The following is an 18,026-nucleotide window of genomic DNA, read 5'->3' as shown; positions in this document are numbered from 1 at the left end:
GTTTGAGGGCTTGAAAACAGGCCTTGAGGGAACCCTCCTCAGGAGCAGTGACAACTGATAGATTGAAGACTTTAAAATTATCCCCTTTGGGGCAAGCACAGGATGCTTCCAGATGTTTTAAATTCTTTTACTTAAAACAAAACATTTACTTTAAGAGATAAAGGGCTTGAAGTGTAAATGCATGAGTAAGCCTAGTTAAGAAGCCAAGAAACCAGAACAGCCACAGATCCCTGAGTATAGGAGGGTGGAGAGCATTGGTTTAAGGTATACAATGGCTTGGGAACTTGGGTACATGCAAAGGAAACACACATCGGGGTGGGGAAAGGTAAATTTCACCTCCTTGGCAAGCTGGAGTTATGATTCATGACATGTGTTCCCCTGTGTTCTACCAACTTGAAGATGCTTGGCACTAATGACTATGTAGCACCTAACATGAGGCTTGCCTGGCACAAACAGTAAGTAGCAAACCTTCCATGCTCAGTCTGGTTTTAGTTGTTAACTAGTAGATGGCAAAGGGACACAAAGGTAAGTGTGCTTTTCCTGTTTATCAGAAGGATGAATAGTCAGAACCCTAGGCCTGCTGGGGCTCAGGGCTATCAAAGCTGACTTCTTAGACCTAACTCTATCGACACAACCAAGAAACACAGCCCTTATCACCTTAGCTAGGTGAAAAAGAAATGACTTGGAAAGAGGCCTTTTCAAAATTGTCCCCACACCTCACAAATAAGATGCTAGAATCTTTGAGCTGTTTCTGCCACTTGAAGTATACTTCAGGGTTCTGAAATGCTTTAGCCCAGTACCATCAGTTTTGGAGTTCTGGGTATTTTATAGTGGGTTTTCCTAATATAAAGTATAGGGCAGAGTTATAGAAAATGATGCCGCTACAATGCCTGGTAAATAACCAGTGCTTAGTAACATTTTGGTGAACAGAGGGATGCTTAAAAGAGGAGAACCTCCAAGCTTTAAGTAAAAGTCAGGATAAGAAAGAGCCATATAGCATGACGATTGAGGTCCAATTCATAAGATTGTAGAAATGATTTAATTTTAATTGGAGTTTTAAGAAATCAGAATTTAGCAGCTAACCAAGTTGAATTTGTTTCAGAATTTTAGAATTGACAGATAGATGGGAAATTTCTGTTACCCTGTGTGCAAGGCCCTGGGTTTAATTCCCCATGTCATAGACAGACAAAAGCAAACAGAGCTTAAAAGAAGTGGAGTGACATTTGATATTTAAAACAATAATCATAAAAATGCTTGGCTTTCTTTGAGAAACGTAGCTGAGAGTCTTACTTCCCCAAATGGGTGAAGGCATCACAGAGTATTTTGACCACACAATCATACTCTAGCCACACCACACCATTTCAGAGAGTTATGCAAATCCCCTCATTGGATTTTGTCTGTCTAGCATCTGGAAGCTACCAGGAGGCTTCAGAACTCTGTAACAGTTTTTGTCATCCCAGAGTGAACTTGTCCTTTCAGGGTACCTTTCTTTCAGCTAGTCCCTTACCAGCACCCATACCATGTAAACATGGGATTTCTTCTTTATCATATGGATGGTCAGGTAAATCATTGATGCTAGTTTTTGGTTGGTTGGTTTTTGTTTTTTCCAGACAGGGTTTCTCTGTGTTACCCTTGACTGCCCTGCAACTCACTCTGTAGGCCAGGCGGGCCTCGAACTCACAGAGATCCACCTGCCTCTGCCTCCTGAGTGCTGGGATTAAAGGTGTGGGCCACCACTTGCTAGTGTGACGTTACTGTTTTATGATGGGTCATGATCCTTGCTGGCAAGAATAAAGATAACATGTTTCACATTATTTGAGTGATGGTGCTGAGAGATGTCTGCTCAGGCGAGACTCTAGTTTGGTGACAATTCACAAAAGAGGACTTGGTGTGTGGCTATCTTTATGTTACTATGTGGGTCTCATTGCCATACAAGGACAGCAAGAAGCCAAAAGTCAGAACTCTTAAAGAGGAGGGCTCCTGTTCCACAGCAGCCGACCTGCCTTGGAAGTTCAGTAAGTGAGAAATTCATCAGGGTTTCCCCACTGAGCCATGCACTTTCCAATTGGAATTTCACATCTCACCCTAATTAATACCCATCTACTGAACACTTTAAGTCATATACCTTGAAGAAACCCATGGGAGTGATAATTCGTATATCTGTTAGAGAAAAAGTGTTTTGAAACATCAGTACACAGAAGAATTAACCTCCAATGACACCCCACTGCTCCTGTCAAACTGGTTCCCATTGCAAGCAGACTTGGCTAGGAAGAAATTTCTGTCATGTGAGTTCCACAGAAGCAAAGTCTTTGTTTCCATGTGGGCATTAGAGATACATAAAGTTGTCCTCTATACTAATTATTAGTGTTTAAGAATATTTCATAAAATAGACCTAAAAACAATTTTGTATATCTTTGTCCATCCCTTTAGAAACATGGAGAATGTGCAGTGTGTCTGTCCCTTCGCCCTTTAAGCTAACACTTCCTTATCTAGACAGATTCATCAACAACAAACTATATAGAAATGTGTTTCTTTTTGAGAAACTAATCAGGTTAGCGCTCTATCTACCCTTCTTTGAACTGTATAATAATATATGTTTACATTGGATGTGAGTTGTGTAATTAAACTATCTCCCCCCAAAAGGCAGAAAGTTGACAGCAAATTAACCCATGAAGAGTAAAGTGATTTTAAATGAGACCACTGGGAATTCAATAAACTGTTCAGTGAGGCCTTGGTTTTTAATTTACATAACAATTACACTTACTTCAATTTCTATTCTTAGCACCCACTCCACACTCTGTCATTTAGTTAAGGGTAAAACGTATCAACCAAACAAACTGGCCAATTTTTACGTAATTGACCCCCAAACCAGTGAATTTTTAGAGACTGGTAAGAAAGCCTCCATACACATTCACTAGGTGGCGATAAGGGACCGTGCTTCACTCTAAACTACAGAGCCATTCAGAGTAAACGAAGAGCTGTGTTATTAATTTATACTACCTTGCCTCCTCTACACTAATATTTGTTTAATCGGCTGTTTCCTCTAATCCTCCTCAAACACTACTGATTAAAATCTCTAGCATAGTCATATTTCTGTTTTTCCTTACTTCCCCTACCATTTTGTTACAGTTTGAGTGACAGGGTAAGTAAATGTAAATGACGTAGACTAAGTGATGTGGTTAGTAATAATGACTACAGGTAGTTGAAAAATTAGTTGGAAGCAACAGAAAACTATGAAGTAAAAATCATTTTCAAATTTGCCCTTGACCGATGCTGGTATTTTAATTGGTGGGATACCATTCATCTTCAGTCTGTAATCTGGAAACTAAAATATGTCTCCGGTAAAAGGTGATAAAAACTGGTACTTTCTGAAGGGAGTTGTTTCCTGAATATGATCCATGTTCATCTTTACAAAGATGAAGCGCAAAGACAGTACAAACGTCTTCTCCAGCAGTCAGGAAATAACACTACTCCACACCCAGAACACTAAAAGAGGGGCCTGTTCAGACAGTCCAGCATAGGCATTTTGCTGTACACCCTGGATGTATTTATACTGGATGTGTTACTCACTCCCAAAGGAAGGAAAACCAACTGAAACCGCTAGGGACATAATGCATCGATTCTTCTCAGTGAAGGTTTCTTCAGTACTTCTAAATTAGTGTCAGTTATTCCTCTCAGAGACAGTGCCTTGTTGGAAATAAATGCCTCACTTCATAAGAACACGGTGTTCCCCTCTTAGAGAAAGCCCAGGCCCACTGGGTACTCATGTTTGGAATACTGGCCTCTGGGAGCATTCCTCCCCTAGACCAGTAGTCTTTTAAGGTTGTTGGCTTTTTTCTAATCTGTCAATCAGCTCTCAGAAAATGTATTTTTAATTTATTTATTTTTCTTTTTCTAGGCAATTTACAGTTTACTAAAGAGGTCACTAAAAAATAATATCATCCCTTTGCTAATCTGTATATTTATATATAAACCTAAAAACCAAAACTTAATAGGAGTCCTTTGACAAACATTCTGCTTTATTAAATAAAATGAAAAAGACTCTCATTTGAATAAATAAATGAATCCATTATGATATATTTTTATTAGATAATGGTTCTACTTCGTAGTTTTAAAATGTGATTGCCACTGAAATGTGTATAAAGTTACTGAAAACTTTGGATGTTGAAGCAATCAAATAGAAATAGTTACCAGAAACTACATTTGGAATGAATAAATATTACATTTATTAGAAAATTAATTCACAGACTTTATTTCTTAATAACCATTGCGTTCTAAACCGCCAGCCAGTATGTTTTATTTTATGACCTCACACTGGACCACTTACAGGAACATTTTTCCACCCTCAACCCCAAATGGACTGGTGACTTTGTGTACTTTTCCAGGGATAAATGAAAATAAAACAACTTATTTTCAAATGAATAGACTACATCATTTGAGCACAACAAGCACAACAGGCATATTTAATAGAAGAGAAAAACTTAATCTCACCCTGGGAGTCCAGGCTTGCTTTCATTAGTGAATCCCTTCAATGAGCAAATAACTCTTTTAAGTAACTTTTTTAAAAGTGCTCTTAAAATCCACTTGAATTTTTTGTCCATCGATGAATCATCATTATTCATTCTTAATTTTACAGTTACCCAGAGAGACCTAGGCTCAACATGATAGTGATTTGAAGGCTATTTATTCTAACAGGTATTACCTATACCCAAAGTAACTTTTTTTCCCACATAAACCTGTATATCTCCCTAGACAGAAGTCATAAATCTGGGTGGACAGTCCCACTCCACAGCTCGTCTTCTATTCTGCACTACTCTTTTCTCATCGTAGCTGCTATAAAACTGCTTGTTGAAATAGAGATGGAAAAGCCAGCACTTGGAACCACATGCCTCTCAGATTAATAGTAGCAGTAACGAAAGCTAGAAAAACGTGAGTTAATTCTTTCTCCACGTCTAGACTGAACCTATTATTGTAATGATACTTTTTCTGACAATAAACTTTAAAAAGTGGAGGTACTAAGTTAAATACTGAAGAAAAGAATAAAACTTGTTTACTATGTGCATAGCTTATATACACAATGCTCTGAAATATTTAAGGCACCAAGATATATGTATGTAAGAGGAAAAAAAAAACACCAAACAGAAATGCTGGAAGTTTTACCTTGTCCTGAAATCCAGTTCAGAGGCGTTCGAGTCCCACTTACTTGGGAGTTGGAGATGGAGTGAAGCTACTGCTCCTCCTGACCTTAAGTTTGTCTCTGGGCGAGTGCCGTGTGGGTGTGGGTGTGTGCGTTTGAGCGCGTGTGTGCAGAATGTCTCTTTGTGGTGCTGGATGGCAGAGGTCCTGATCCGGGGATGAAGGAGGCACTTCTCACCAAGAGCAGAAGAAAAGCAAAGCGTCACTAGGAGAGTTCTCCTCCCAGATCCTCTAATTACAGCCTAACATGCACTTCATGCAAACTTCAGGGGGAAGGGAGGGGCAGCTGAGTGCCCAGACCTTGTAAAACAGCAGCCTTTTAGATGACTTTCCCTCTGCACAGATCCGGACGATTCAGCTCTGGAGTTCAGGAAAAGCTGAGGCCCAACCGCAAGCCCCCACCCACACCATGCCTCCTGCCCACTGTCTACTCAGGGCAATGTCCACAGGAGATGCTGGGAGGGATCCGTGGGATGAACTGCGGCCTCTGCTGACACCCCTACACAATTGTCACCTTGTTGTTTTAGTCTCTGCTTAAAAGGAAAACCCAAGGGTGTGAGATGTCTTTCCTTTGCAGACATGAAAGACAACAGCACGCCAAACTTCCTAAACTTGTACCAAATTGCTTGTTCTTCCCAAATTCTTGACCGATGGACTCAGTATTAATGTTGGACCAAATATTTCTTACCCCGCAACTGCTATTGTGTCCTTAGATGATAGTGCCTAAGAACCTGAGTTTATTTATAGAGTGAGGAATGCAAGGGGGAGTCTGGTGGGTGGGGTTGGGTTATAGATCCTTACTCAGGATTAGAACCAGATGTCACAGGGCGCGCTCACAGACAGATGCGCGCGTGCATGCGCGCGTGCACACACACACACACACACACACACACACACACACACACACACACACACACACACACACACTTAAAATAACTACTGGGGAAGATGCTGGGACACGCGGGAAAACGCCTCCTGAACAAATAGACATTTATTTATAACTCGGAGGAGGGTATATAGGTCCATTGATTCCCGCCTTGAGTAACCAAGGGGTTTGGAGAGGAAATGGCTTCATATTTCAATAACAGAGACACCTTTGATTGGGCCTAGGAAAAGCGGAAAGAAAGAAAGAAACACCGCAGGAAGCAAAGGGCTGTTGAAGCAGCCAGAGGAGGGTCTGGCATCAGGGTTGAGGACAAGCAAACAAGCCCTAGGGCCCCACAGGCCGGGAGGACAGAGCCAACGCCTGAGAACTGGGCGCAACGCGGTGGGCGAGGACCCTGGGAGATATCTCGGGCACTCCATGGTTCCCTGCCTGCTCCCGGGAAGTGCAGGAGGGAAGGTGGCTCACCCCCTGAGGGGGTAGGGGTGAGGGTGGGGGGGAGGGCCACAGCTCCGGAGGGATGGAGGGAGGAGGGGGCAGAGGCGAAGACCAGAGAGACTACTGATGGCTGGAGCCTTTAGGCAGAAGAGCTAGTGAGGAGTTGGCTGAAGGAGAGTGAACAGGGACTCCGGGTGGGGTAGTTGACTGAGCCTAAGCGCCAGTGGTGGCAGAGGCTGAAGATCAGAGTCCTTTGGCTAGCAGAGAGCGGCGCTATTGTCTTAGAGATAGAAACTAAGTGGCTAACTGTGGTCACTGAGTCCTCCAGCACTCCTTATCCAGAGGGAGGCAGGGAAAGCATTGGTTGTGGGGTTACCCTGAGGGTGGGGCGGTTTCTTACCGCCTTTTTTTGTGGAGGGAGCTGTCTCAGACTTCTTGCCTCTAGGAGTGCTCCAGCCCCCATCCCGCCTTGCCATTGGGTCTTTCATTTTATTTTATTTTGTAAAGATGAGCCATGTCTCCCCAATAGAACACAGCTAAATTTGAAATAAAGTGTTTTAAAGTGAAGCCCTTATTCAACAGTCAACCAGACACCTTTATTGCATCCCCAAATCTGGGCAAAGTGCTTGTCTTCGTTTTATTCAGTTCCTCCATGCAAGAATAGGCTACAAGTTTTGCAGTTTTATGTCAATCATTCGGTGGCTCCCAAGACAGCTGATATTTAAGGTCCACATTAACAGCCAATAAAAATAAGGCACCCCTCTGCTTTTCAGCTAAATAGAGCCTGTATGCAATTTCTTGAAAACGTTCAGGGTGGCGGTTATTTTAGAACGCACCATCCAGCTGGGAAAGTCGGTGGTGAGTGGCCATGAAATTGTATGAAGACCGTTTAAATAATACTCTCACTCCTTGAGTTTAAAAAACATAATTTCATGCAGTTGCCTGGCTGGTACATCCAATCTGATGGCTCAGGATGGCAGTTGTGCCTGAGTGTGTGTTCTATTGTAAATAAACTTACTCCAACAAATTAGGCAAATTTAATTCATTCTTGTCTTATTACACATGACAATTTGTTTTGCAAATTAATCACACCATAATTTTCACACTAGAATTTATTTTTTTTTAATCGTTTCAGGTATGAAGTCAATTGAGTTAGGTTTTCAGAAATGAGGGCCTCTTACCTCTGCTAGTCTTGACAAGCCACACTATCCATCCTTCCCTACTCTTGTGTCCAGCCTCTACTTCCCAGCTGGTTGCTTGGAAACTAGTCTCTACTGAGAGTCTTTTCCCCATACATATTTATCTTGTGAAGATTCAAAGTGTTGTTCAGGATTGATTGGGTTGATGTTAAATATAATTCCAGTCATTAAATTCCACTTGTGTGTGTGTGTGTGTGTGTATGTTCAAAAATATGTATCAAAAAGTTTTATAAAGGTTACACTATTTAGGCCAACTGTTCAAATTTTGCATTAGCATACAGCTATTAAAAGAAACAGGTTAAAATATCTAAAGTAAGTGTGTAAATAATACAGAGCTATTTTCTTCCGTTAAGATATTTATAATAGTATGTTATAAAAATGTAGATTATAATAATGTCTTTCCAAGGAAAATATACTAAAAGGTACTCTATATTGAAGAGTCCCTCTAATTATTAATTAATGAAATTAATTCAAATGGTTTTATAAAGTGTAACTTTCATTTTTGCTTATTGTAACATAATATGACTAAGTAGGAAAAACCAGATTAACTAGGATATTCAACCATTATTTTTTCCCTAATTCATTGACAAAGGAAATTTTCACTGGTTTTTACCTCATTCAGGTCTGAATGTATGCACAATATAAACAAAGCATTAGCATTTTCAACATTGAAAAAATAGGAGCCTAACATATCATTAGTCTTTGATATGGAGTAAATTCATTCCCAAGCAGATTGTTATTCCTCCTGGCATGTTATACTTCTAATAAATATACATTTATATTCAAATGGAGATTATCTCAGTTCATCCCTTCTTCAAACTCCCAAACATGCAGTTCTATTATCCATTAAATTCCAGAGAATTGCTTCCCTGTGAACTCTTGTTTCCTGGAATTTTTGCCTCGGGCTAATATTATACCTGGTTGAACATCTGCTAAGATAAAGGTGCAACTATGTGCACTCTGAGGCACCGGGGGAGAAAAGCCATTTGACCTTTCTGTCTGAGGGCTCCGAACTTCATTAAAGCGCCTCTTGGGATTGCGGGCATAACCATGAGAAAGACATCGTTTGTAATTAAGTCCTTCCCACTGGCTATATTCCTGTTGAACTCAATGATTAAAATACAAATTCAATATTCTAAATGGTCACAAAACATTTGATAAAAGGTTATTTTACTCCTAATGCAACGGTGAGACAGCTTTCCAAGGGCCCACTTTCTGTGTGCTCTCACTCTGCAACCATTCTGCAGACAGACGCTTCAAAAGGGCACACGAAATAATTAGGCAATAAATTGTTCAAATGTTAAGAGCTCCGATTCTTCAAAAGCTGGTAAGTCCAAATGGATATCACAGCCAGTGATAAACAGCCTCAACTCCAGAGACGTGCATGCTTACATGTGATCACGTTTTTTCCTTGGATTGGCTTTACTTTCCCAGGGCCGCCAATCAACCTTCCCTTAATCGGCTCCTCACTCACTGTTTCTTCTGTACAGATTATCCAAGCTGTTCCTTTATTTTCCCCAAATAAATTGTCATGTAGTTCATTATTAGCTACATTCTTCTCTACTCACATTCGGTTCCATTTCTTTTAAAAAATAGATATAAATTTACACAATTATAACTAATAAGAGATGATGAGAACTAATTGGAGATAAAGTGCATCAAAATCAGAATAAAATGAAACTCAAAGAAATAGAAGCACAAAAATGTGCAAAAATAAAATACCCATTTGTTGACATGTTTTTAAAATGTTTCTCCCTCTTTTACAATTCTCCATTATGGCTAAGAACATCCTTTTGCTCTACTGTAACCTCTTGTATTTTCATTTATTTATATTTTCACATATTGTTTTCCTTAACCAATTGTCATATAAGATCTCTCAGGACACATATAATTTCTCTGCATCTTCAGCTTCCCTATATAATGCTGCAGTTAGAAACCTATCAAAACTGGTTATTGCTACCATTGTAAGTGGTGGTAATAGCTGGGTCTTGGTGGTGCACACCTTTAAGGTAGACCTTTGTGAGTTTAAGGCCAGCCTGGTCTACTGGCTATTTCCAGGACAGACAGGGCTACACAAGACACCCTGTCTTGAACAATGAAAGAAAGAAAGATAGTAAGAGATTATTTTTTACGTAGAAAAGAAATCATAAATAAAGGATTGTATTAAGTGAGCTACTTTAGAGTCTTTTGCATCTAATTGCCAATGGCATAAATAATAAACCCTCAAAAACTGATGAACAATTTTATTATTGTTATTGATCTAATATAATTAAAAGAAACATAATACATATTTTTCTTCCTTGCTTGGCTGATGAATGATTGTGTAAAAGACAATCAATGAAGATGAACTGTTTTGTTCTTTTGAGAAACTAGGTTGAGGTTAGTGAGAAAATACTGTTATTATCTTAGAATTACAATATCAGTCACTTGAATATTGATTTTCCCCTTGCATCTGTGTAGTTCTTTTAAAATTTAACCAGTAATAACTATAAATAAACATAGCCCTCTTTGTGTTTTATTTCTGTTCTTTTCTTATAACTTTCAAAGGAAAGATTGTCAAGTCTAATTGGGCTGGAGTGATTTATATCTAGTCTTTGAAGGGTAAAATGAGTGAATTAGCTAATGCATCAAGGTTGGCATAGGGCAAACCTTCTCACAAAAGCCTGGAGTGTAGAACTGTGCTTATTTTGAAGTAATGGAAAATATTTTAGAGTTGTTAATAGAAGGAAAGGATTGTACAAACTAGTATCAGAAACCCATGAAGACAAATTTAAAAGGAGAGGAGCAAAGGTACCAAGGTCAGGAACAGACTACCAGAAAACTACAATAAAATAACATAGAAATATTTAGAACACCTTTTTTGTATTAAATTTTGATTAAACTGGCTTAAGTAAGTTTGTGGTTGCTTTGGTATTTTCTGTGTTTATGCTAATGTCAATAGGCACAATACATTTCTTTAATATTTCCATAAACAGAGAATTACTTCTGTCTTGACATAACAGTTTGGGGTAAGAATTTATTATGGTTTTAAAAATCACAATTAAGTTCCCCCCATATGTAATATACATAATTTTCTGATACCACTTTGTGTTAAAATCATCAGAGAGGCCAGGCATTGGTGGCACATGCCTTTAATCTCAGCACTCGGGAGGCAGAGGCAGGCGGATCTCTGTGAGTTTGAGGCCAGCCTGGTATACAGAGTGAGTGCCAGGATAGGCTCCAAAGCTACACGGAGAAACCCTGCCTCGAAAAACCAAAAAAAAAAAAAAAAAAAAAAAAAAAAAAAAAAAAAAAAAAGAATCATCAGAGAGCTTGCTTTCTTTTATGAGCTGTCAAAGTTGAACAATTTGGAATGGGCCTTTGCCTAGTGCATGTGGAAGTGGCCTTACAATGCATTTATCTCAGACACTTCCTTTTAGAGACTAACCCAGCCTATTGATTCTACCCCAAAGTAGGAAATCTGTGATTCTTCCTTCCCACTATCTAGTTGTTTCAACATATGGCTAAATTAAGACAGTAAAGGCTAAACTCTATCAGCAACTGAGCAAAAGAACAGGAGGAAACATTTCTCCTTTTGGGTCTAATTACTGCTAATTTCCTTGTGCAAGATGCAATAATTCTTCAGGAACACTGACCTAAATGTCAAGCTTGCTGTAGTAAATGCCTGCTGTTTTACTTCTTTTAAGCTTAAAGGCAAGTTAATTTGGAAAAATGAAAATTCTGAAGTGATGAAAAAAAAAAAGGTCCATCTCTCAGTTCATACATATATGTAGAGAATTGTCAAGTGGCATGCTTCACTTTTCCAATCAGTCAAGCAGTAGAAACTACTTTGGATCTAGTTCATAGAATGTACTTGCTTGCTGGACTCTGACAACTCTTTAAATATATTTTAATTACCCAAATCACTGTGCATGAAGCTTTCTTACACCAATGCTAACTTCTACCATCAGCTGTTCTTCAACAGTAACACTTAAAGAGATGTTTAATTCTTTTTCAAAATTAAAAGTAGCTAAAATGATCTGACTAGCTGATTTCCTACACAGAAAAGTAAGTTGAGTCACGTGAGTAAAGGTTTGTCCTAAAGTCAATCTGTTCTTTTGCTTTCAAATCTGTCCATTTCTGCATCCAGACACAGATTCGGGTGTTAATATCTTTCTTCTTTAACATAGTCAGCATTAATTTTTCTTCTTATGTATTCATTATTTAATATCTTTAATTGTGGAATCTACCACAATTTGAGTAATTGTTTTCTTAACTTATCTGTTTTCCCTGTTATGGCAAGGGCATATTGATCAAGTCCAAATCATTTGTAAATCTTTTAATGCTGTTTCTCATCCCACCTAAGCACGGTATCTACACATGTAAGTTTAAAGCAAGATTGTTGAATTGAATCTAACTTGAATTGCTGAGGGCATATGTTAGTGACAAGAAATTACAAGGCAGTTTTCAGTTAGGTTTGTGTTTTAACATTTTTTTATTTACCGTATGTGTCTGTGAGCTCATGTGTGTGTGACCTCCTTTGAATCATGGCACATATGTGTGGCCTGTGGAAGTCTGTTTTCTCCTTTCATTGTACAGGTCTAGGGATTGAACTCGGGTTATCAAGTATGGTAGTGGCAAGCACCTTTAGGTATGGATCTACTGTATAGTTCAGCATTAGATCCTTTAGGTGTGCCTTCTATAAGAAAATCAAAAGAAAAAATAAGATAAAATAAAAACATAAACACAACAGCCTATTTGACTTGGGACTCGATTTGATTGATTTAATGTTTCTTAGACCTCTTATTTTTCATTTTGAATATTTTGTTAAGATTGAATCCCATCCTTTGGAAATGTCATCCAGGTTGTTTTGTTTGCCCAATGTCTTCTTCACAAGGGTAGACTTTGGTGTACCTTTAATACTATTGCCTTTTTTCATTGTTCTGAACATAGCATTCCTTTTATCAAAACCTTTTTTTTTTTTTTCCGACAAGGCTTCCTAGAGAGCAGAGCTCACAAAGTGAGAGCTGTGTATTTGATTTTGTGACCTAGATGTTAAAATCTACACCAATTTACTATTCTTGGCCTAGGAGTGGCATGCTTCACTTTTCCAATCAGTCAAGCAGTAGAAACTACTTTGGAACTAGTTCATAGAATGTACTTGCTTGCTGGACTCTGACAACTCTTTAAATATATTTTAATTACCCAAATCACTGTGCATGAAGATTTCTTACATAAATAGCACTCTGCATAAGGGAACTTTGTACTCCACTTTTAAAGTTTCTCTGCTTTTATATCTAGACTCAAATAATAGTGAAATATTTTTGTAGAACAAACACTGCACTTGATAATGTTGAATCATGTTTGGGATCTGTTGGTTGACGTTTTTTGTGATCATGAGGCTTAGTGCACTTTGAGTATTTCTCACTGAGCAAGGTTTTAAAGTACAGATGCCCTTCTCTCATCCAAAAGCTTCCATAGACCATAGAATGTTCCATGTTGTTTTCTTGAGTTTTCATTTTTAATGGTACAATATGGTTTTGGATGATGTTTGTGGACTCCTGTGAGCATCTGATCCATGTCAACAAAGAAAACACAAATACAGGTTTGGGAAAATTTCATATTTTTGAATTTAAAGCCTGTTCTAATGAATCTTTTAAGAGCCTAGAAAGATTAGAAGAGAGGAGGGGGGATACTTTGTAGATAAAATAACGTTGTGCATGAGGAGTCCATGGCAGCCTTTTAAAAACGGCTTCTTTGTGCTTAGTTGACCAGCAAGCAGCTTCACCACTGCTGATATTCAATAATTAATCTTCCTTTAGTCTTTGTTCATGGAGGAATTATTTTCAATTTTGCATCTTTTGCTATTAAAATCATGAATTATTAAATGTGGTGCTAAGGTTCATTGTACTAGTTTCATCTCATTGTAAAATATGTATGTCATATTGGGATCACCCTCCTAAAAGGTAACTATGTATCTGACTTCTTTCTGTCACATGTCTAAAAATAATTGAGCTTGAAGTGTATTTTGTCACACTAATTCTTCAAAGTTCTGGCTGTCAAAGGATTTTGTTCCTTAGGGTTTAGAAAGAAAAAAAGACTCTTAAATAATAAAATACTCAATTTTAAGGCCTATAATCTTTCTGTATGGTGGCATTATCATAGGACAGGGATTAATAGGCAATGGTAGTATTTTTCTTTTCTTTCTTTTTATTAATATTTTCAAATTAGACTTCTAGGAAGTTGGTAAATTGATATAATCTATTTTTATTGGCTTAGCAGGATACATGTTTTGGTTAAGGTTTACATTCTGTTTCAAATTGTAAGTAGATTTTATCTTAGACTATTATTTGGGAAGTCACAAATGATAAAAAATAATACTATCTTTTTTTAATGTTTTCAGTCACCTAAGCTTGTGTTTCTATCTCAAAATACTTATGGGCAACTATGAAGAAGTTTACTTTATTTACTCTTTGCTGAGAATTGAAGACAGTGCAAACAATTGGAGGGATGGAGATGTCTCACTGGGTAAAAGTGTTTGCTGTGCAAGGATAAAGGCAGCTGTCAGGCAGGCAGCTAGGTGTGCATGTGCATGGAGTCCCAGTGAGTGGTGTGGAGACAAGTGGATCCTGAGCAAGCCTTGATATAACAAGGAAGAAAGCAATAGAGGAAAAACCCACTGTCCTGCCCTGGCATCCACAGGCAAATGTGTATCGCACATATACAACATACAAGCACATACTGTATCATATACATACACAATATAGAAGTACAAATTTATAAAAGTTGGTATAATGCATTTATATGTTTATGTATGTCTTATGTGTCTGTTTGTACTTTTACTATTTTTATGTGTATGTATATATTTATGTACATGTGTATGCTCATTGTGTGTGCGTTTACAGATGTGTAAGTCAGTCCATTCCTTGACAGAGCACATCCCCTTTCTGGAAAAAAAAACAATTAAAAAACAAACAAACAAAAAACCCTTCTATCTCTGCATCTCTAATACTGAATGAAGTTACAAATGGCCAGTGTTTTTAAAATCTTAATTGTTTCGCTGGAGTAATTTTTGTTGATTTATCTCAAAAGTATCATTTTACTTTCTCCTAGTAAAAAGCATTTCCCATGAAGATAACCATGTCTGTTTTTAATTGAAAATAGTAAATAGCTTTTGGGAGAAATTACATCCCTGATCTGTTGAGATATTTAAATTTTTGCTTGTTAAAAAAAGACAACCTCACATTGTTATCTGTGAACTTAAATCTCTATGAAATTATATTTTATAGTAGGTTAAATAATTATATTTATACCATATAAGAGTAGTATCTTCCACTTTCTAAATATTTTCAGTAATTAAAGGTGTAGTAAAAATAAGATTATTAAAAAGCCTTAATTAAGCCCCTTTTCACCTGCATTGGTTTTCTTACCACAGTTTTCACAGGATTAATGATAAAGTGTGGCCAATACAGCTGATTTGGAATAAATGATACTTAAAATTTTCCTCTTGCAGAACATGGTTTCAGCTTTCTTGCCACACACTCCTCAGGAATCCTAAATCCCTTCAGAGGAATTGTTTTATGAGTTTGATACTTTTCCTCTTCAGCAGCACTGAGCTACCCTATGGCAGGACCACAATGCATGTCAGCCTCTGCAGGATTTTTAGCTTCTGTGATGAAGTTTTGACCAGTATTTGTCTGTTATTAAAAATAATAGCTATTTTAAAAGCTAAAAACAAAAATAAAAGGGAGCAATAATTGCACCAGGAAATTTGAATTTCATGACCAGTATGTCCTTAACCAAATATTTGAACGACACTGTCGCTTGAGCACAGATTGTTTTCCTAAGTCGTTCACTGAGTCTCCCAGCAAATCTGGCCCCCGTCTATTAATCAGAGATCATATTGAATTAGATTGAACTGAGATGATCCTATTTATGAACAGAGCAGGACGCAGCGTGGGTGGTATAATTCAAGGGAGTAAAAGAGGTCTGTCTCTTCCAAAATAGTTCCACCAAGCTTCTGCGGTGTTTGGAGAACACCTCACTGGGGATGTTTTGCTCCTGTTGTTACTAAAACATCTCTAGGAAGGCCATTTTATCTTCCTCCCTTTTTTCCAGGCAGTTGTAAGACAGAATGACATACTTTCTCCTTTTAAGGCACAACACTGATAATTAGATGTTATATTGAGAAGGGCAATCGTCTCATCTGTAAATAGCATAAAAAGGTATGACTGTTTTCTTGGGCAGGCAGAGATTTTTTAACTGGAAAATTTGAAAAGTAAAACTCTGCAAAACCTCAGCACAGATCTGTCGAGTTTCTGACATAGATCAAAAGATCTTTTCCCAAGAAGGGGAACAGAGCAAGACATTACATAGGAGCAGTTATCTGAATATATTCCAAAGTTTTGAAAATATGGAAAATTAGCATTTCTGGAAAATTAAAGAACATTTTTGCTCTCTCTCTCTCTCTCTCTCTCTCTCTCTTTCTCACTCTCTCTCTCTCTCATGTGTGTGTGTGTGCATGTGTGTAATGAATAAGACAACAGGACCAATATTGGATGAGAAATGATGTGTAGGGGCAGACATAAGGGAACAGAAGGAGTGTTGCTTAGCAACCCTAAGGCCATCAAAGCAACAGGACCTCATCAGAAGATACTCCTTGGTTTGTGGAATTACCATCTGCCCATAAAGGATATGGAAATGGCACTGGCTAGTGACAGCCCAGATTTTATTTGCTTCATAATTTTATTTAAGGCCGACTTTCTTATTTAGAGTTCCCATTTTCTTTTTCTGCTTGCTTCTTTGTATTAGGTGATAATATGTTCTACATTGGCTGGAAGGCAAAATGAGGAAGGAAGATAGGAAAGTAATAGACTTAGATTATTTCCCTAATAAGTATTCAGGAGCCTGAATCATTAAGAGTTTGAGTTGATTTCAGATCTTTGTACTAGAATTTCCAATTTTAGTAAATCTTAAGTGTACAATGAGTATTGTAAGTTGTGATGTGAGCACCGAGTTCTTTAGCAAATTTCAGAACTTATTTACTTCATATAACTGATGCAATGTACTATTTGACTATAATCAGATTTAGTTTTTGACAAATTTTTTCTCTTCCGAGTATATTAAAGAGTATATACACTGAACTCAGAGTGAACAAACCAGTTCAAAGATTTTTGATGATACTTAAATCTGAAACACATACTGAATATAGACAGTGTACTTCATCTCCTTCTACTGACAATTCATCTTCTCTAAGGATAATAGTGGTTCCTGACTGCTGGAACCTAAGTGTTAAGTGAACTGGTGTGGGAATTCAGCATGACACATACCACCAACTGCTCAATGAATATCAACTGTCATTGCTCAGGGGAGAAGCCTTTTGAACCTGATCAGACTGGACCTGGGAATAAAGGTGATCCAGAAATTCTTAAGATCTTTTGCAGATTTCAGTTGAACTACCCATAGTGTTATTTCACAGGAACCTAATCTATGCTACCAGAGAAATGCTTTGATCTTTCATTGTGGAAAACATCAAGTCTTACATGCTAGCCAGTTCATTTGACAGACCAACTACACCAGGTAGATAAATTAAATACATACTCTTAAACTTACTTCTTACATGTTAGAGTAGATTTTGTTCTTGGTGACTTGAAGTCAGTCTATCAGTGCAACCTGATTGCTGCCTCCTCCATATTTCTGTTCTGGAGATACAACTTTGATACTACGTGGTCCATCTTTGCAGCTTCTGATGACATGAATATTGCATGTACTTAAAATGACTTATTTCTGTAGGTTTTATGATGATATTCTCTCCTGGATCTTATAAATCTGTTACCACTGTATATTTGTTTTGCAGGCTTTTTCCTGCTCTGCCATAACTTTAATATTTTCCAAGTTTCAGTCATTGATCTGCTGTTCTTTTTGTCTTATACGATTTTCATAGATGATCTTACTCACCTATTATACAACAACCACTTGTAAATCTGCATCTCCAGACTGTAGATTCTATGATTAGATGTGTATCTTTGTGTTAAAATGGACCATCTCCATATGAAACAGACCGATAATAAGTCTCTGCTTTCCTGTCTTGATATTCAGAATTCTCATTTACTTTTTCCTTTAACCAGAAAGCTCTGGATCAACCTCAGATACTCTTGCATTCTCATCCAGTCAAATGTACTTTTTGATGTTTTTCATATGGCTCCATGTCCCTGAGTTTTGTTTTATCTGTGTTAGGACACTTAGTTTTTAAGTGTGAACATTTGTAGTTTCTCTAAATTCTTAATAGATTATCATTATAACATTATAAAATATCCTTTTTATCTGGTAAA

This window comes from Cricetulus griseus, chromosome 2 (genome assembly GCF_003668045.3).
Source record: "Cricetulus griseus strain 17A/GY chromosome 2, alternate assembly CriGri-PICRH-1.0, whole genome shotgun sequence".
NCBI lineage: Eukaryota > Metazoa > Chordata > Mammalia > Rodentia > Cricetidae > Cricetulus > Cricetulus griseus.
The sequence above is the reverse complement of the archived record's forward strand: the minus strand, read 5'-3'. Positions refer to the sequence as shown.